The following is a 21024-nucleotide window of genomic DNA, read 5'->3' on the forward strand; positions in this document are numbered from 1 at the left end:
TAAACTCTTCCCTAGCCCTCTGGCTATACAAAAGCAAGTAGCTTGAGGGATTTAGTCCACAAACTATGGTTGCTGACCCCTGAGATAGAGAATATAGAGTAATGCGCTCCAAAGCTTAGACAGTATTATTGTCAACCCACTTATTAGGTGGGAAAATGGAGTCTAGAGAATTCATACTAAATTTTGGACAAGAGTTTCTGCAATATGGATCTTCATCAAATATTCTTCAGTTTTCTCAGTCAGGAAGAAAGAACTGCAATAATTCAAGGTACTGATTCTGAGTTCCTTCTTCACCTTAGATTTCTCTTCACTGATCAGCTCTCTTTACATATTATTTTTAGAACTCTCAAAATGGCAGCCACAGGAAAGTAGATTATCCAAAACAGAAGAAAAAAGGGAACCAAGATGAAGGAGAATAACTTCTTCAGTAAACACTAGTCATTTACCTTGGGTTTGGCCACAAATCCCAGGACAGAAATGCATGAAAATTTACCCAAAAGACACATTAGCATGAAGACTTGAGCCGAAAAGGAACAAAAATTCTTTGGACTTTTATTATTAATATTTTTTAATGTTTAATTATTTTTAAGAGGAGGGGAGGGGCAGAAAGAGAGAGAGAGAGAGAGAGGGAGACACAGAATCTGAAGCAGGCTCCAGGCTCCGAACTGTCAGCACAAAGCTTGACGCGGGGCTCGAACTCACAGACTGTGAGATCATGACCTGAGCTGAAGTCGGGCGCTTAACCGACTGAGCCACCCATGCGCCCCTGGACTTTTACTTTAAAATACACTTTAGAGTTTATCCATCTGTGATTTGCTCCTCTCCCTCAACTCTGCAAGCTTCTGGAGCACTCTTCTCCTCCCCATGGTCTGGGGAACAATGGATGTTTCATATAAAAATAGATGTAAATCACTGTGCGAATAAAATGAATAAATATGATGTGCCTCGAAACAGGACTTAATTGGAAGCTGCATTCTTCCCTCAGCCTGAGGGGACGCGTAGCTTACACGTGTGTGTCGCTTTGGTTTTTGAAGGCTTCCGTGTACAGTTAGCTCATTTGTGTTTTGCAGATTTTTTTTAATTGCAGAAAAGGTGTTTGCATCCTGTACAGATTTGCCTTTTCTCCTGTTCTACCCCAGGGTAAGTCAGAAGAAACTGTACCATCAGTGAATCACAATGAACTTTCTCTTAGCTTGCCACCTTGTCCCTCTCTAGGCTCTTATTCACATGATATCCAGGGTCGTCTTTCGGGAACACATGTGCAGGGACACCTGGGTGGCTCAGTGGGTTAAGCGTCCAACGTTGGCTCAGGTCATGATCTCATGGTTCGTCAATTCAAGTCTCGCTTTGGGCTGTGTGCTGATAGTGTGGAGCCTGCTTGGGATTCCGTCTCTCGCCCTCTCTCTCTGCCCCTTTCCGGCTCATGCTCGCTCCCTCTCTCTCAGAATAAATAAAAACTTTTAAAAAAATTTAAAAAAAACCCACACATGTGTAACATCTTGTGGTGACTCCCTTCAGTTGTCACTGGATAAAGTTCCAGCCCCTTCGTGGGACGTGTGAGTGTGTCTACCATGAAACTTTCTCTATCTTTCCAGTGGTATCTCTTCTCCCAGAAAAGACTCTGCATTCAAGTCACACGACAGTTTACGGAAGAGTCAATGTCTGTTCACATCCCTGTGCCTTTGCTCACACTGTTCCCTTGAAATCGAATGTTTTCCACTCAAGAATCAGCCTACGTGGGGGCGGACCACAGAGAACAAAGGACACAATTTGGGACATTCTTTAGCAACTAAGCCTATCGCGTTTCCTTGCAAACACCAGATTCATCTATTACTGTGAAGAACGAGAAATCCAAGATGGGGCCCTACTAATCCATGCCATAGTCTCCAGTGTGTTGAGCGTCTTTCACATGCTGGGTGCTGGGAACATGGCAATGAATCATCCTTCGGGGAACTTGCAGCCAGCAGGGAAGATAAGGCCAGTCCGTGAACTCCCAGAACAGGCAGGAAGTTATAAGAAGAATATATATAAATAGAGGGTTCCATATAAAGCTCAGAGGAGGGAGAAGCTATATTAAGCTGAAGCATTGAGAAAAGACATTTTGGAGCATTTGCTCTGTGAGTTGGACCTTGAAAATGGGAGAGACTTGAAGGCATGCAGATGGTTTGGGAAGTGGGGGAGTATTGGTGCCAGAGTTCATTCGGTGCAAAGGCAAGGAGGTGGAAGAAAGCCGGGCTTTCGGGGAGAACAGAGACATAGCTTATCAAGAGCAAGGAGGAACTAAAGAAATGAAAGGAGGAGAGACAGACCAGGGCCAGGTGATGGAGGAAGCAGAGGTGTTAGCCGGTAACGAACCTGCAGACCCCCAGACATGAAGCTGGCTTCCCCTCTGATTCAAGTTGGAAAAAGGTTGCCCGACAGAGGTGCTGCAGAAGTCGGTTGCAATGCTGCTCATCTGCTTTTAGACAACAGCAAGAGGCTGCCGGTGCCTCGGAGTTGTGTCTGAGTGCGTTGGTTTATTTTGTCCTTCTACTGAGTTTATTCGAGACACGTATCCTGAAATGAGAGGGACCGCCTGTTGATAAGATCTCAATATGGAAAAGAAAAAGCCCGAGGAATGTCAGGATCTTCTGCGTGTGCGTGTATGCGTGTGTGTGTGTTCACCTTCTTGCAGAGAGGTCAAAGGGCTTGGCCGACATCATCTCTTTACGCTTCCGTGCTCTAAGGGAGCTTTTCAAAGGGGGGAAATTAAAGATATATGGCCATAAAAGAACACTCTACATGAGAATGGAGATAATCAAAGAATTGCCTGTATTTGGGTGTCCTCTAAGTAAAACAGTACTTGGTTGGCCTGAGTGGGACCTTGACTCTTGAGCTGATTGAACTCTGATTATATCTTGAGTTCCACCATCAGTCATTGCTCTTCTCAAACTGGGAGTGGATTAGGCCTTGTGTCTATTCAACAAATGTTTTTTCTGGGCTAACTAGGTGTCAAGATCTGTGCTGTGTGCTAAAGTAGAGGTCATAGGTGGAGGCACAAAATGAAACAGAAATGGTCCTTCTTTTTTTTTTTTTTTAATTTTTTTTTTCAATGTTTTTTTTTTTAATTTATTTATTTTTGGGACAGAGAGAGACAGAGCATGAACGGGGGAGGGGCAGAGAGAGAGGGAGACACAGAATCGGAAGCAGGCTCCAGGCTCCGAGCCATCAGCCCAGAGCCTGACGCGGGGCTCGAACTCACGGACCGCCAGATCGTGACCTGGCTGAAGTCGGACGCTCAACCGACTGCGCCACCCAGGCGCCCCAAGAAATGGTCCTTCTTCTTGAGGATGCTACCGTCTAGTGGGGCAGACACATATGTGCAGATATTTTCAATGCAACGTATTGATGGGTCAGATGGCAGTAAACGCAGGGTGCTTGCTGTAAGAGCCCCAAGGAGGCACGTGTCCTTAGCCTGAGCTAAGGGTGTTGGGAACGGCTAGGGAAGGTTGTTTAAAGAAACCGATACCTCAGTGTCTCCTCTACTGTTGGTCCAGCTTTAGAACCATAGCCTCTCAAAGCTGGTTACCCCTGAGGTCGCCGTACCTATCAAACTTAATTATCATCCCTTGGGTCACTATCTGATGCGCTGTAAACTTCAAAGGACAGAGACTGTTTCTATTTTGCTCCTAATGTGTTTCCACCATGTAAAAGTACCAGCACCTGGTAGGTACCTCATAAACACGGGTTGTGTGTTAAGGAAGAAGATATTAGCACATGAATTTCGCTCTCCCTCTAAGTGCTGAGGGGAGTTCCATTGTAATATTTAATGACTGATTTCTGCATTCCTGACGCTGAGCCAAGTCTAGAAAGAAACCACAAAAAAAGGAAAGGTGTGTTGGACCAAACCGAACCTTGGACATCAGCTGCTTCTATGCCTCATTTCTACGGATGGAAAGTTGTTGGGAGAAGTTGCATTGTAACTACGAGTGCAAGGTCATCCAGGTCATTAGCAGTGCAGTAAGTCTAAAATCTAGCTACCCGGACTTCCAGTCAGCTCCTTGCGGTGAGTCACTGGGATTCTTCTATCAGTTACAGATACGTAGGGGGAAGTGCAAAGAATTCTGAGAAGGACTCCTCTCTTTTGAGAGCATACGGAGTGCTTCTGAATGCTGAAGGAGTCTCATCTTGCAAGTAAGGCTTTGTTTAACAGAGTATTTCACGTGATAGGATTATGTTCTACAAAACCAAAAAATTTAAGGGATACTTCCTTGGGTGATAAGTAATTACTTCTGACGGGAGTGCCTTCCACTTTGTGAAAAAGACCTGTGTGGCCTGCTTTCATCTGGTAGCTCCATGAGGCCCCAGAGGGAACTGTTGGGAAGGAACGCTCGTTCGGGCTGTAATAGTCCCTTGAAAAGGGAAGCTTGAAATCCTTTAGGGATCCCGTGTTCCTTCAAAATTGATTTTGATACTGTAGAACTACTAACTCACTCCCATGCCAAAATATATTGTGACCAGGGGTTGGGTACTTTTGAGAATATTTACAAGTACACTTTCATATCAAGAGCAATAAAAAAAAAAAAAGGTTCAGATCTCACTACCTGAGTATTATCCTTAAAGAGTGGTTTTTAAAGGGGCAATAGGAAGAAATTGTGAGAATAAAAGATTAATTGGGGGACTGGTTCAGTAAAGGATTAATTACTTAAGCGAGATACTGTCGTAATAGAACACATTAAATGACAAAAAATGCATCAGGGAAAACAAGATAAGAAAACCTTCGTTGTATTATCAATGGTACAAATTCATGATTTTTAAAATGTATTGAGCACTCACTATGTGCTGGGCGCCGTTGTAAGTCTTTATGGGAGTTAATGCATCCAATGTTTACAACCCCATGAGGAAGAACAATTAACATCCTCATTTAAAAGAGTGGAACGATGGGGCGCCTGGGTGGCTCAGTCCGTTGAGCGTCCACTTTGGCTTAGGTCATGATCTCACGGTTTGTGAGTTCGAGCTCCACCTCAGGCTCTGTGCTGTCAGCTCGGAGCCTGGAGCCTGCTTTGGATTCTGCGTCTCCCTCTCTCTCTTCTCCTCCCCCACTCATGCTCTGTCCCTCTCTGTCTCTCAAAAAATGAATAAACGTTAAAAAAATTTTTTAAAGAGTAGAGCGAGGCACAGGAAACTAATAGAATTTGCTTGAGATTATATTCTAGGGATGGTGGCATTCACGTTCAAACATAGCCTGCTTCTATCGTGGCTTTTTTTTTTAAGTTAAAAATTTTAATACCAAAGTAATATATAATCCTGTGAGCATACCTCTTGACTCCCAAATTCCACTTACATGAATTAACAGAGATCTATACATATATTTATGTACAAGGATGAACATTAAACCATTACTTCCAGTATAGAAATTGGAAACAATCCGATGCTGAATTATTAGGGATATATTGAGTGCTTAATTTAAAAATGAAAAACATAAAAACAAAAATGAAAGCAAAGCACAAAGAAGAAAATGAAATCACTCATAATTCCTAGACTCTGAAATAACCACAAAGAAATCTAAGCAAACATTTCCCACTTTTTCCCTACATTTTGTTTCTGATACAAAATTGGGATCATACTGGATGCATTGCTTTATAATCTTACTTTTCTGTATAGTAACATTTTTTAAATTTTTTTTAACGTTTATATATTTTACAGAGAGAGAGGGAGAGAGAGACAGAGAGTTTGAGCAGGGGAGGAGCAGAGAGAGAGGGAGACACAGAATCTGAAGCAGGCTCCAGGCTCTGAGCTGTCAGCACAGAGCCCGACGCAGGGCTTGAACTCACAGTTTGTGAGATCATGACCTGAGCTGAAGTCGGACACTGAACCGACTGAGCCACCCAGGTGCCCCTGTATAGTAACATTATAAATCATTTTCAAACCATTACTTACTCTTCTACCACTTATTTAATGGTTTCACGGTATTCCATTATTTGTACATATCATGATTTATTTCACAAACATCTTATTGTTGGATCTGTGCTCTTCTAACCATTATTCCATGATGCCCCAGTGCACGGTGACCCAGCAATCACAGAAAATATTCTAGGATCTCTAATTCTGAGTTCAGGACCTTGTGTGATCTGTCCTAACGATTCCAATTTAGTTTCCCTGTGTTTTGCTTGAACTAATCCTGAATTTTAGCTAAATAGAGTCACTTGTTCTAGAAGAGTAACTTAGCACCTCTTGTAGCTACCATGGAATTCCTCTGATTGCATGTGTTTATCTACCTGCTGATCTAGCTGTACTCTACTAGACTGAAAATTCCTTGCAAGTGGAATTTCTGCCAGAACAAATTTCCTGAATCCACAGTGAGGGTAGTGTTTCGTACGTAGTACGCACTCAATAAATCTTTATGGAATAAGTGAAGGCAATACAATATTATTAACATCGTAAGATTGCAAATAATTCAAAAATCTAGCAATAGAGAGCAAGTTGAATAAACTATGATATGTCAGTAGTAAAGAATTTTGAACAATAATTAAAAGGGAAAATGTAGCAAAAGAGAAAATTTCTGTAAATAATGTTAGCCCCAAAGAAGCAGGAGATATAATTAAATGTATGCTAGAATTTAAGCCATTTAAAATTGTAGGTATGGTGGATAAACACGGGGAGGGAGCTTTAGTGAGGTGTGAGTGGTAGGTGTTTTTGTTTGAATAGACGTAACAGGTAAAATTATTCCTTTCTCAGCTTCCTGTAATATTTTCAGAAAGAGGGAGTAAATGAATGAATCACATTTGTCAACGCATTTACATTTTTGAAGTGATTTTGTGGAATAATGGGATTGAAAGCATAAGCTTGTTCTTAATTAACTTGTTTCAAGTATTTTCTGTATTACCAGAAATGCGTTGCGCACTCTACGTACTTTATATGGTATGCTTCTTGACGCCGTCCGTGAAAGTAGGTAGTGGCCCCTGTTTTAGAACATTGAGGCACAAGGCTATTAAGCAGCTCGCTCAAAGTTACACTTAGGAAATGTCAGAATTTCCCATTAGTGGGCAGATCTTACGGGCAGATCTGTTGTACTTCAAAGCTCACATGGGGTTTACCAACGTATGAAAGTGTACCACCAGATATGTGAAGTGGGGTTGGACCCAAAGAGGGAGTTAATTAAAAGAAAATAGACCCTGCTTCCACAAGGCTTGGGTTTTGTTTTAGATCAGTGCCTACATGTATGAAATACCGCTGAGAGGAAATGTGTGGTAACTCCATCACTATGTACTCTTCCAGTTTGGTTGTCCAATTGACATTTGCTTCTCCTGTAAAACTCAATTGCCTCCTCCTTGGAAAATACTTCTCCATCTCTCCTTGGCTCATGCAAGTGACCCTACTTTGAGTCTTAGGGCTTCTTGTTCAACATTCCACCAAAATACTTAGCATTATACGGTCATGTCCTCTGGGATGCAGGCTTCTCCAGGGTGGGAAATGTCTTGCCAATTCCTGTGATTCTGTGTCCACTTGGAACAATGGCCAGCACATATCATTTCTATTTTTCTTCAGTGAGACTTGTTGTGACTCTCCCACCACAGACATTCTTTAGAAAACCCCGAATCCCCCAAATGTGGCATTACAATTTACTACTGCTAAATGAATATGTAAATATAATGGCTGTGGTTACCCAATTGTTCCTGTGAAAGGCTCTCTTTCTTTAAAAATAGGCAAATACTTTGATTTGTCACATTTCTAAAGCACTTATGTGCCACAGCTTCTTTATGTCATGTTTGGTCTTATGGTAGCAGGGTCACAATGCTTTCTAAGGTCTTTCTCAGGTTCTCTTCTTCTGTGTCCTGGAACAGCTCTAGAGTGGAGTACACACTCCATTCAACACGTTCTTCAGGTGGGATGGCTAAGTCTTCTTGTTGCTGAGGAGGAATGATTTCCCATTTGTTTTCTTATGATTCAGATACTATGAGGCACTATGCAGGTCTCTGTCTCTGTCCCCATGTCCTTTTCCCCTATCCTTCCTTCCTGCCTCATCTTTGGGATGACATGGTCCTTCATTATTTCCCTCTTCCTTTATGAATCATCTGCATTCTCCACCCAAGATACTACATTCAACTACTTGTCCATAGCCCAATATGGCCTTTAGCCCTCGAGTCTCTGTGATGCCCACCTTAATCTCCAAGACTTTCCAGTGAATGGAGGCTCCAATGACTTACTGTAAGATTTCCAAAAAAGAAATTTTGACACATTTGGAGTCAGGTGTCTACTTCTGGTCTAACAAGCTGACATCAATTTGGAGAGGGTCCCGTGGAACATGCTGAACTCAAAAAGGAGGCTGAAAGAGACTGCTAAATTGACGGATAGGACATATACAACAATTTATGACTCCTCCTCCCTGCTTCTCTAGTGCAACCTAATACACTGAGTATTTTTCATATCAATTCCCTTTTACTTCTCCCTTCCCACTGTTTTTTGCTCTCATACATTCTTGCTTAGATTACCGTGATAGACTCTGATTTGGTCTCCTTACTCTGATCTCTTCTCCCATGCTAATACATTCCACATTGCTGCTCCTAGAAAATATGAACTGACCATGTCATTTTCCTCATTCAGAGCCTTCCTTGGCCACGTACTGCTTATGAAATACAGTTCAAATTCCTTGGGATGCTATGTAAATTCTTTAAAAATTCGATCCCTCCCTACCTCCCCCATCCCTCCGCTCTCTGCTCATTGTGCCTCCACTTGGTCCAACTGCTTTGAATGGTTTTCTGCTCACAAGACCATATGTCCCAGCTTTCTTCTTGAAGGCTTCTGCAGCATTTTGTGTCACACTATATATAAGAATGGCCAGTGCACAGCTGGGCTCAGGGAATGGTTGTTGAATGAATAATGTATGAAAAGATACGAGTACACTACAAAACTCAGGGCTCTGGTCTTGACATTGGCATTCTTATTCTCCCACCCTATCAAGTTTTCTTAAACTGTACTTCTTGAATCCCCAGGCATACACACACACACACACACACACACACACACAGTGGAGATTACAATGGAAAAAACTATGTTTAGCTTTCTGATTAGTGCATAGGATCAGCAAAATGTCAAAGTTTTCTAATTTTGCTGAAATGAAATCAATTTAGTGTAGCAACACAACCTCATGCTAATTAGAAGCTCTAATTGGCATCTTCAATTAACAAGACTGTGAAACATTAAAATTGCTTAATGTAGTATTTAAAAAAATGGATACACAATCTTTAAGAAATTTAAAACCTGTTGGGATAAAAATAATTGGTATAAAAAACTGGAAACTGCTTTCAAAAAATCTAGGACTCAGTTTTAATATCTGTGAAATGGAGATTGACCAATGTCTTAGGTAACTTTCAGCTCAGATTTATAACCCAGGAACAGACCACAATGACCTCACTTCTTCTCTCTCTCCGTTGATGAACCATACAGGACCAAGTGTCCTATCTCTGTCTATTCCCAATTCCTAAATCAAAGATTGTCCTGTATTAGGTGCTAAACACTTTTGAATAGATAACTGGCCAAGCTCTGAACAGTTTCTGCAAAGGGAAAAAAAAAGGGTTATATTCAAGGATATAGGTGGACCATTTAGGACCATAATGGTTAGATCATACTGATGTTTACCAAAGAGAACAAAGAGGCCACTTGGGAACAGACAATTGGCACGTTGAATAACTGCATGGCTGGTGGGAAGGGAATTAGGTAGGAACGCAAGGAACCAAGAATTCCTTTGGGAATGGCCCCAGAGCAGATAGTGAGAACAATTTTTAGAAAGTAGAAAAAGAAACGCAAACAATTACTGCCCAACTGAATTTAACTCTCCAGCCTTGCTGCCCACAAGTCTCTTTATTTAGTGCATGAATGAAGAAATAAATAGAACATGACCCATGACGACTGAAGCAAAGACTCAAAATAGAATTTGCAATGACATGGTGATGATGATGCTGCTCATCAACATTCTGTGATCATTTGCTATGTACAGAACCTTGCCTAATGGAGTAGGGCATAATAGAAGGAGGGAAAATGATAGATTAAGAGGAATTAAATGAGATTATTAATGTAAGGATCTGAATTTAATAGAAATCAATCCACATGTAGTCCTCCTTTTCCCCATTAGAGTCAAGTAGACCTGTATTTGAATACGAGCACACAAATTACCAACCATGTGACCCTCAACAAGTTGTTTAACCTCTCTGAAGACAGATATATTGTATGTAAAATGGGAAAAGGAATACTTAGTCCACAACACTATTATGAGGATTCAATGAAATACGATATGCAGACATAATTTATTAATGGTTATGCAATATGGGATTTCAAATATTAGCTATATATATTACTCAACAGTGAGATAAACTGTATCCACACCACAACGAATAGTAATCAGTCAGTGGATAATTGTGTAGGAGGAGTGGTAAGGAAAATCATGGGGCAAAAGCTGAGTGAGATGAGGCAGGAGAAGTAATCACATTGGGCTAGATCACATTGGGTCTGGTAGACCACTATCTGCAAAAAACTTCGAGTTTTGTTTGATTGAAATGGGGAGCCAGTGCAACATTTTTATCAGGAAGGAGGCATAAATGTCTTAGGAGGATACTTAGCTGCTGTGCTTAGAAGAGACTACAGGGGTATAAGAGAAGGTGGGGGGAAGTCAGGAGGTTATTGCAGTAATGCAGAAAAAAGATGACGATGGCTTGGACCAGACTGGTAGTGGTGGGGTTGGTGAAGAACGATTGGATTCTGATACCTTTTGAAGACAGAATCAAGAGTATTTCCTGACAAATTGAAAGGGAAACAGCACAGCTGACTCCTATTTTTAGAGTCTGGCCTAAGCAACCAGAAAGATGAGATTGGTATCCACTGAGACGGAGAAGCTGCAAGATAGCCTAGGTTTGGGGAGGAAGGATCAAGAACTCTGTTTGGGACATGCTGAGCTGGAGAGTTTGATTAAGCATCCAAGTGGACATCTCAAACACAGAGCTGAATCTACTAATCTGGAATTTATGAGATGGGTCTAGGCCAGAGACACACATTTGGGCATTGTTGGCATGTAGATAGATGGTAGTGAGTTGCAGCGAAGCTGACGACTATTCTTTTCCCAAGACTCATTTCCTCTTGTTTTCGTGTAGATCCAAGAAGTGAAATTTCTTCCTTTCTCTCTTCTCCCTCCATCCCTTCCATCTCTCTGCCCTCTCCTAATGACTCCTTGCTTCTGCTTAGAATAGGACCATCCATCCACATCTTTGGTCCCTTGTGCTTTGCTAGTTTATTCCTCTATCTCTACTCAGCTTCTCCAGTACAGTGACTGCCACACTTTGTTGGGATTTGGGTTTGAGCCACAAAACGAGACAATGAAGCTAGGAGATGCAGGAAGTGAACTCATGACCTTAGATTTGGAAGACTGAGAAATCGGAGACCACAGATTTTTGCACAAGTGCCCACAGAGTTGGGTGTTAATCACACGCCTACCTTCCACAAAACCCTCATCATAAGCGCAAGTTTATTTACTCTGTATATCATGAGGGACAAATGCTTGCTATTTTAGAGAGTATATGGTAGAACCAGAAGAATTGCGTTTTGCCTTCAAATAGTGTGTGCTTTAGTGGGGGAAGTCATGCTAACTCTAAGAAACCACACGCTCTATTTAGGAGAAAAGAATGGGACGATGGATGGGTAGAGAGGTTGGTAAGAAATAAATTACTCTTGGGGCGCCTGGGTGGCGCAGTCGGTTAAGCGTCCGACTTCAGCCAGGTCACGATCTCGCGGTCCGTGAGTTCGAGCCCCGCGTCGGGCTCTGGGCTGATGGCTCGGAGCCTGGAGCCTGTTTCCGATTCTGTGTCTCCCTCTCTCTCTGCCCCTCCCCCGTTCATGCTCTGTCTCTCTCTGTCCCAAAAATAAATAAAAAACGTTGGAAAAAAAAAATTAAAAAAAAAAAGAAATAAATTACTCTTATTTGATGATCACGTTTTACATTAAATGTCATGCTATCTGTGAAGTCTTCACTAATTCCCCATAAGAATGGTTAATGATCCATAATGATGCACCAGAAAATAACTCTCACTATTTTATAAGATTTATTACTTCAATATAAGGCACCTTCTTTGTAAAAAAAAAAAAAAAAAAAATCAAAACAAACTAACCAAAGAAAATTTCATGACCAGAGATGACCACTGAGATTGTCCTTTGGATATTTTTTCTATGCATACATTTATTTTACAAAAATAGATACCATATTATACTTCTCTGTAGCCTCTTTTCTCACTTGACAATAGAGCTGAAGAGTTTTCCATGTCAGTCAGTATCTCCCCGTGACATCATTTGGATACCTGCCCATTTTGAACATCATGGCTGAACCATGATGATGGGGATCGTGGCTTGTTTCATTTTATCACTTTTCAGCATCTGGGCCAATGACAAGTAATAGGATGTTCTGGTCATCACAGACTATTAGAGAGTTTAAAGTTCCTTCAGGCAACATCTAGCTAATTTCCTATTTTCCCGATGGGCAAGTTGAGGCTAAAAATATTAAATGGATGGACAGGTCAGATGGTCAGAAAGCTGCAGAACCAGAGGCTTCTGGGTGGCTCAGTCGGTTAAGCGTCTGACTTCGGCTCGGGTCATGATCTCACGGTTCATGAGTTTGAGCCCCGTATCAGGCTCTGTGCTGACAGTTCAGAGCCTGAAGCCCGCTTCGGATTCTGTGTCTCCCTCTCTCTCTGCCCCTCCCCCACCCACTCTCTCTGTCTGTCTCTCAAAACTAAATAAAAATTAATAAAATAAAATAAAATAAAATAAAATAAAATAAAGAAAGCAAGCTGCAGAACCAGAACTGAAACCAAGTGCCTGGACTCTAAGCCCAGTGTCCTTTCAGTACAACATCCGGAACCTGAGTCAACCCAACATCTGTGAAATTGATGTGTAATATAGGAAGAGGGTATAGTTAGGCAGGAGAAGTTTGGGGAGGAGATGACAGCAGGGGTCTTTTGTGGTTTTTTTTGAACTTTCAATTTTACTTTAAACCCTGAGACCCCAGAGTTTCATAGAGGGGTGAATTTGCAGGGTGAGGTGTGGAAAGGAACTCACGAGGTCAGGTTTGCAAAACCCACAGTTGTACAATAGCTCAGATCTAGCCAACACCCTGAGAGGTGCCAAAAAACTCTAGGAGAGTGTGTGGCCACCCCGAGTCTCAATTCTGGTTTTGCATCATATCTGAAGGCTTCCCATCCCTCAGCAGTGAGCCCTATGAAACCTACTAACATTTCAACTTTACTCACAGTCAGGGATGATTTTAGGTGTTGATTTTGGCAACCCAGAAGGTCTCTGGCTTCCTGGAAACGCTCTCTAAGCCTCAGACCACACTCAACAGTGAATGAATAGCAGGGAATGCTGGGAGTTCCAGCCTTCTGTGGGAATAAGGCACGTTTTCACTGGCATGATCTACCTGAAGTGCACACCTGGCCAGGCCACTTCTTAGTTAAACTTTCCCATGGCCTCGGGGTAAAGTCCCATCCCTCTGTGCGGCACATAAGACCCTCCACAACCTGGCCTTTGCCCACCTCTGCCTCCTCTCTGCTATTTTGTCTTCAGCAACACAACTTCCCAGAGGTCCTTGCACAGAACCATGCTAGTTTTCATCTGATTCCTACTTTCTGGAATGCTCTTCCTCTTCTTTCATCCATGGCTAATCTCACTGATCTGGGTTTGGCCTCCTCTCTATTTAAATAACTCTCAAGTTCTTTCATCTGTGCCAGCTTCTGAGATATTCTTGGCAATTTTCAGACACATGGTTGGACTTTCTCCGAAATGTATGAGCACATCTACGATCAATGTCACTGCCCCCAGGGGCATGGTTCAAATCACTGGACACCTGCTAAACGTGCCGCACGTATAGCAGGGAGCAACTAATTTACCAGATTTAGAATCTAGAAAGGGCCCACTGCTTATTTTCCTCAGCTGCAAATTATTTGTATGGCATAGATGGCTTTCTCTAGCACCGCACTTTGGATATTTACTTAAATGTTGGCAGTGATAAAATGGTGGGTAAGAAATTGCACATTCATCAAAAGTAGGCGGCCTGATAGAAGTGCATAAACACGGTACTCATCTCAAAATTAAATTACCATATGTACATGGTTTGGCTTGTCATTTATGTACTTGTATATTTATATACCCATCATCCTTAATCACCTACAAGAATGAATGAGTGCATTTAAAAACAAATGTTTGCAACATAAGCTAATGGTTAATTGAAAATTTCTTCTTGGAGGAGAAATCTGAAAGGCAATCCCAGAGAAAACAAACGCATTTTAAAGGAACGACAAGACTCGCTAACACCACACAGTTTGATTTTAGCTCAACCTAAAGTAAATCCTGGTGAGATGCCCCAAAATTCTTCTTTAAAAAAAAAAAAGTTTATTTATTTGTTTGGAGAGGGAGGGAGGGAGAGAGAGAGAGAGAGAGAGAGAGAGAATCCCAAGTAGGCTCCACTCGACCCCCACAAAGCCCAACATGGGGCTTGAGCTCACAAACTGTGAAATCATGACCTGAGCTGAAACCAAGAGTCAGAAGCTTAACTGACTGAGCCAACCAGGCACCCCTCAAAATTATTCTTTTTATTTTTATTTATTTTTTTTAAATGTTTATTTTTGAGGCAGAGAGAGACAGAGCATGAGTGGAGGAGGGGTAGAGAGAGAGAGAGAGGGAAACACAGAATCCGAAGCAGGCCTCAGGCTCTGAGCTGTCAGCACAGAGCCCGACGCGAGGCTCGAACTCACGAGCTGTGAGATCATGACCTGAGCCCAAGTCAGATGCGCAACCGACTGAGCCACTCAGGTGCCCCATCAAAATTACTCTTTTTAAAGCACAGCATACCCAGTACAAAGAGATAGCTCAGCTTATCAGGAAAAGCCCTGAATTTAGCACCAGGAACTTTGAGACCATTCCTTGCATAGACTCTTCTGGAGTGTGATCCTGAGAAATTTATGTAACTTTTCCAAGTTTTTTCTTTTCTCATATTTCATATGCAAATAATGCTGCAAACTTGCTATTATATTTGAAAAGCATAAAATATGGGGCAGCTGGGGGACTTAGTTAAGTGTCCGACTCTTGATCTCAGCTCAGGTCATGATCTCACAGTTGGTGAGATCGAGCCCCACGTCGGGCTCTGCGCCGACAGGACGGAGTCTGCTTGGGATTCTCTCTCTCCCTCTCTCTCTGCCCCTCCTCCACTATCTCTGTCTTTAAAAATAAATAAGTAAACGTTTAAAAAAAGAGAAAAGCATAACATACAGGAAGTGGCTTTGAGGAGCTAATTAAATGTCATTTACGTTCATACGGTACTTTTCTACCCCCATCGGCGTGTTCTAAAAATCAAGGTCATAGAGTCCAGAAATGGTACTGGTGTTACTATTACAATAACAACAACAGCCGCTACAATAACAGTAATAGCTGATACTTGCTGAGAATTGACTATACGCCTGCGTTGTGTTAGCATCTTAAATAAATTAATCATTTGTGTCTCCTAAAACCCTTTACGAAGTAACTGCTGTTATTTCCCCCATTTTAGAGACAAGGAATTGGAGACCCGGAGAAGTTACGTAACGTGCTTACAACCACACAGCTAGCAATTGCAAGACCGGGATTTGAACCCACGCTTGGACTCTGGAGGCCAAGCCTTCACAGTGACACTCTGTTCGAATAATGATTGGCAAAGAAGCTTACAGGTGGATACTGCTTCTTTCATAAAGACGATCTCGCTTTGTCCATGCAGCCTGTGAAATAGAGGCCACCATCTTTACTCCACAGGTGTGAAACGGGGGTCAACAAGCTGAAGAAACTGGTCCAAATCGGCCCTGCGCCATTTTGGAATAGTGGAGTCCGACCGTTGTTGTGCCACTGGGCTGGGGACCGATTACTGCTCCTGTGATGTTCCTGGCTCCACTCTGCTTCTACTGGCCCCTCCCTCGCGGAGCATGCCTTCTCCGAAGACCCCAGTTGAGTCCCCGTGTGGTTTTGTTTGTTTCGACAGTTCTCTTTTCTCTCTCATTCTCTTCAATACTCTATGATGCATGAAACTCATTGTTTCTATAGGCATCACGTGGTTCTGCAGAGCTTAGAGTGAGCTACAGTGGACTTCTAGCCTGGGGGGGGGGCGGTCACTGGCATTTAAGGACATCATCGTTGGAAGGATGGCTCTAGGTGAATTCAATCTCTGATGTCAAGGTCACCTCCTACCTGGGTGTTGAGCTCACCCTTGATTCACACTTCCTCAGAAGGAAACACAAGGCTGTCCGTAGATGGAGTTTGCACGAAGTCATTGCTCCCTGCAAATTTTAGAAAGGCACCCTGTTTCCTGTTGTTTGTGGTTTTGAACGCTCCATCACCTGGCCTTGATGAACCTGTCTAAACCCTCCAGACTGTAGTCTGTCACTTATGTCATTTTTTCTCTGGGCTGTCATAGCACCCTGTGCTTGAGATAGTCCTTTGACTAGAACTCCCCTCTGTTAACCTTTGGCTTGGCTACCATGGTTTCAGCTAAGATGTGACCTATCAGACAAAATCTTCCTTGACTTCCTAAACCGCACATCTCTCCCATGTCATGGAATCTCTTTGAAAAAAAGACTCTCTGTGGGGGCACCTGGGCACCTGGGCTCAGTCGCTTAAGCGTCCGACTTTGACTCAGGTCATGATCTCACGGTTAGTGAGTTCAAGCCCTGCGTCAGGCTCTGTGCTGACAGCTCAGAGCTTGGCGCCTGGTTTGGATTCTGTGTCTCCCTCGCTGTCTGCTCCCCCCACCCCACCTCTCTCTCTTTCTCTAAAAAATAAATGAATATTAAAAAAAGACTCCGTTCATCTTAGCATTCGTTACATTGTCCTGTTTATTATCCTTCTCCAGCACTACGACGTACTGAACTCTTTGAGGGCAGTGGTTCCTAGCATCTTCTATAATGCTTGGCACATAGTAGGTGCTCGATGAATAGCTGTTGATTAAATGTTTGCTTCGATCTCTGAAGGCACCAAATATCTTACAAGGATCTCTTTACTGATGTCCCTGCCTTCTAGACTATGAGTTTTCTGAAGAGGCGGACATTCTGCCTTGCTCAACGCCTTCTCCACAGTGGCTGACTTGGAGGACGCACTCAGCAAAAGAGGAAATGACCAGAATCAGATCCTCAGCTTGCCCTGCCTCCTCGGAAATGTATCCCTCCCCACAACTGCCCCATATCCCATTTTCCATTTCTAATGTCTTCATTTAATGGTCTGATCTACATAATTTAGCATTTGCATAGAGTACGCTCTCACTTTTCCTGTGTCTTAGGTGTTCATATCCCTCCCCTGCTGGTGAAACCGTAAGTGCAAGGTTAAATGGCCTAACGCTTTTTTTGTTCTCGTATGACTTGTACCCACCTTTTTTTTCATATTTCAAAAAATATGTATTCCTTAGTGATCAACGACACTTAATAAGCTCATAAAATGTGAGACTGTGTTAGTGCTTTATATATAGGTTATGTCGCTCTCCATGACGACTGTAAGAAATAGGCATTGGGGAAACTGAGGCTCGGCAAGGCGATGTCTTATCCAGGTGGTGAATAACAAAAGCAGAATTGAACCACAGAGTCTGTGCTTTCGACCCTTTCTACTTCTTCACCATGGCCAACTTAGACAAGCAGAGAAGTAAGGAGAATAATATTAAAAGAGACCCATAATTCCAACCCAGCACTTGGGGCAGCCAGTGTTAACATTTTCATACGTGGCTTTCCAGTGTGTGTGGTGAGCATGTCTCTCAATGATCCCCATGTCCAGCTCTTCACACCCTGGTGGAATTCCCCTCCTCCCCCTGAGCGAGGGCTGGATTTAGGGATTCACTTCTTTCTTGATTTTTTTTAATGTTGATTTATTTTTGAGAGGGAGACAGAGCGTGAGCAGGGGAGTGGCAGAGAGAGGGGGAGACACAGAATCTGAAGCAGGTTCCAGGCTCCGAACTGTCAGCACAGAGCCCGACGCGGGGCTCAAACTCACAAGTGGTGAGATGGTGACCTGAGCAGAAGTCGGACACTTAACCAACGGAGCCACCCAGGCGCCCCAGTGATTCACTTCCACTGAATATAATAAAGCAGAAACAATTGAATGTGGCTTCTGAAATGAGGTTATAAAATGACCATGACTTCCATCTTGAGTCTCTCTTCCTCTCTCTGAGATCCCTCATTCTGAGAGAGGCAAGCTGCCATGGTGCGAACAGATCTATGAAAAGTCCATGTGGTTAAGTAACCAATGATTCTGATCCATAGCCAGCAAAGATCTGAGACCTGCCCACTGCCACGCGGATTAGTCTGGAGGCAGCTCCGCCCCATTTGAGCACCGTGGTGGTTGTCCCACTCAAGATACTGTTTCTGGCTTTGTGAGAGAGAGTGAGCCAGAGATACCCAGCTAAGCTGTGCCTGGATTCCTGACCCAGCATGTGCGGGATAATACATTTTTGTTAAAGTTTTAACTTATGGCTGTGATTTGATACAGAATGATAGGTCAGTAAGACACAATCCTACTACATACATTTATATAAACATGGTGACACATCTATGTTTCGCTATTTATCACAGATCAAAATTTAATTTATTGCGTGAAACAAACTGTGAAGTCATGCTTGGGTCTAACAGTCTTCTTTAAAAAACTGTTTTAGAAATCGTGAAATACAGCCAACACGCAGAAAATAACGCAAGGCGCAAACACGCAGCTGAGAGGATCGTACGCAAACACCCAGATTCCAATTTCAATATATTCTGTTTTTTAAATAAAATAAATCTGCAGGGTATACGCAAAATCAGTAACTATTTTGTCTTCAAAGAGAAGAAGAATGGAAAGCCAAACAGAGGCATTATTTTTGGATGGTTTATGAATTAGAGTCTCCGAATCGGTATGAAATACTGCCATATACTTTCCTTTGACCATCTAAAGAAGAAATTCCTAGTCAAAATTTTTAGTCTTCAGGAGGAAGTCTAGGAATTATGCCATGGTGGAGAATAAATAATACACAGGGACAGAGTGGGCCCTCAGTACAAAACCACTGAATGAATGTGGAATTTGAACCATGGGTTTATGCTCTCAGTTGCTTGGAAATGTGTGATGTCATCACTTGACATATCTGAGCCTTAATTTCCTCATCCTTAAAATGGGAACATGCTCAGAAAGTGATGACTTTCAGAGAAAACGGCCATGCTTAATGAAAACCTTTTGCAGAACACTTGGCATGTGACGAGCTTGCAATCCATCAACTGCAACTGAATGATAATTCACATTTCAGGATACCAACAAACAGTGATTTTCCAGGATATAAACCTTAAGGAAACATATGGCTCTAAAACATAGTAACTTCAGGGGTGCCTGGGTGGCTCCGCTCGGTCGGTTGAGTGTCTGACTTGGGCTCAGGTCATGATCTCACAGTTTGTGAGTTCGAGTCCCACATTGGGCTCTGTGCTGACAGTGCAGGACCCATTTCAGATCCTGACCTCCTCTCTCTGCCCCTCCCCCCCCCACAGGCTTGTGTGCTCTCTCTCCGTCAAAAGCAAACATTAAGAAAATAATAACTTCATTCCTTATTAAATGATAAATGCTCATAAAAGATAATTTTTAAGAATACCTTTTAAAGGAGGTGCCTGAGTGGCATCTGGGTGGAACCTGCTTAACATTCTCTCTCTCTGCCCCTCTCCCCCACTCGTGCATGCTTTCCCTGTCTCTGTCTGCCTCTCAAAACAAAACAAAAAGAATCTTTAAAGCACAAAGAAGAAAGAACAAATCACTCTAAAATTCCACCAGCAAGAAATAACCAAGATTAACCCTTGGTGGATGTCACTCCAGATACCCCTGTGCATAGATGAGTAGGTTAGAAGTATGGAAGGCTATTTTAGGTAGGTAAACAGCCAGTTAACTAGAGATCATACTTGACACGCTTATTCAAATAAAACATTTACTTAATTTCACTTGAATGTAACCAAAGAAAGATAAACCGAAGTGAAACCAAAGGAATTGCTCAAACTTAGCTCATGTTTTTTTTTTCTCTACCGCCAGCAAGAGTATTTCCTCAAACATCTCTCTCGTAAGGCTAAGTGAAAACTTGATGAAATCAATTAAGTTAGTGTCATTTTTTTTTTCCTTTTAACTTTTCAGGCAGTACTAATTCACCTCTTACTATAAAGGATGAAGTGATTCATACCGATATTTTCTCTCCGTCTCTTTTGCCTCCTGACTTCTGTTACTCTTATAAATTTAAACTTGAAATAATTGATAACACATTCTGTTCGGCAATAAATAATTTTGCTCTCGCGCTGTTGTTTATCTTTGTTTAAATGGATTTAATCCGCATTGTTAGTTCTTTTAACAATAACTTGACCCTAGAGGGGGGTGTGTGTGAGTGCAAGTGTGTATTAGATAAATTCATCTTGTAATTGAATTAACCTTCAGTATATTTCCCCAAAGGGCTCATATAGTTCCTGAATTCTTTCAGATTTGAAAATGTTTTCAGTTTTAATATTCTTGAGTTACACTTTCCTCTACTCAGGACTTTTGGGCATTATTCTGGTTTCTTCTGGAAAAATATTGGTGTGGAGGGGTGCCTGGATGGCTCAGTGGATTCAGCGTCCAACTTCGGCTCGGGTCATGATCTCACAGTTCGTGAGTTCAGACCCCTCATCAGGCTCTGCGCTGACAGCACAGAGCCTGCTTGGAATTCTCTCTGTCTCTCTCTCTGCCCCTCCCCTGCTTGTGCACACGCTCTTGCTATATCTTTCTCTCTCAAAAGTAAATAAATAAACTTAAAAAAAGAAAAAAAGAAAAAAAAATCTCGGTGGGGAGAAATCTGAGGCCAGCTGGATCCCACCTCACTACCTTCTTTGTGCCTAGATGACGTCACTCTCTATAGTTAATGTTGATCAATGTATGTTCAGTGTCTCCGTATAAATTGTGGTTTTTTTCCCCCTAGTATATTAACTTCTCATGATGTGTGGATTCAGTATTTTTCTAATAGAAAGAAAAACTTGT

The 21024-nt window shown here is 42.3% G+C and overlaps 1 long non-coding RNA gene across 1 annotated transcript in view; it reads left to right on the forward strand.

Moving 5' to 3' along the window:
- The window catches only part of LOC131494627 (uncharacterized), a 371492-nt gene extending 354466 nt beyond the window's left edge, over positions 1-17026 (forward strand). Inside the window, exon 22 of the long non-coding RNA XR_009253501.1 lies at positions 15562-17026. This is a non-coding gene — a long non-coding RNA (uncharacterized LOC131494627). The remainder of the gene's footprint in view (positions 1-15561) is intronic.
- Positions 17027-21024: the final 3998 nt, after the last annotated feature.

This window comes from Neofelis nebulosa, chromosome 14 (genome assembly GCF_028018385.1).
Source record: "Neofelis nebulosa isolate mNeoNeb1 chromosome 14, mNeoNeb1.pri, whole genome shotgun sequence".
Taxonomy (NCBI): domain Eukaryota; kingdom Metazoa; phylum Chordata; class Mammalia; order Carnivora; family Felidae; genus Neofelis; species Neofelis nebulosa.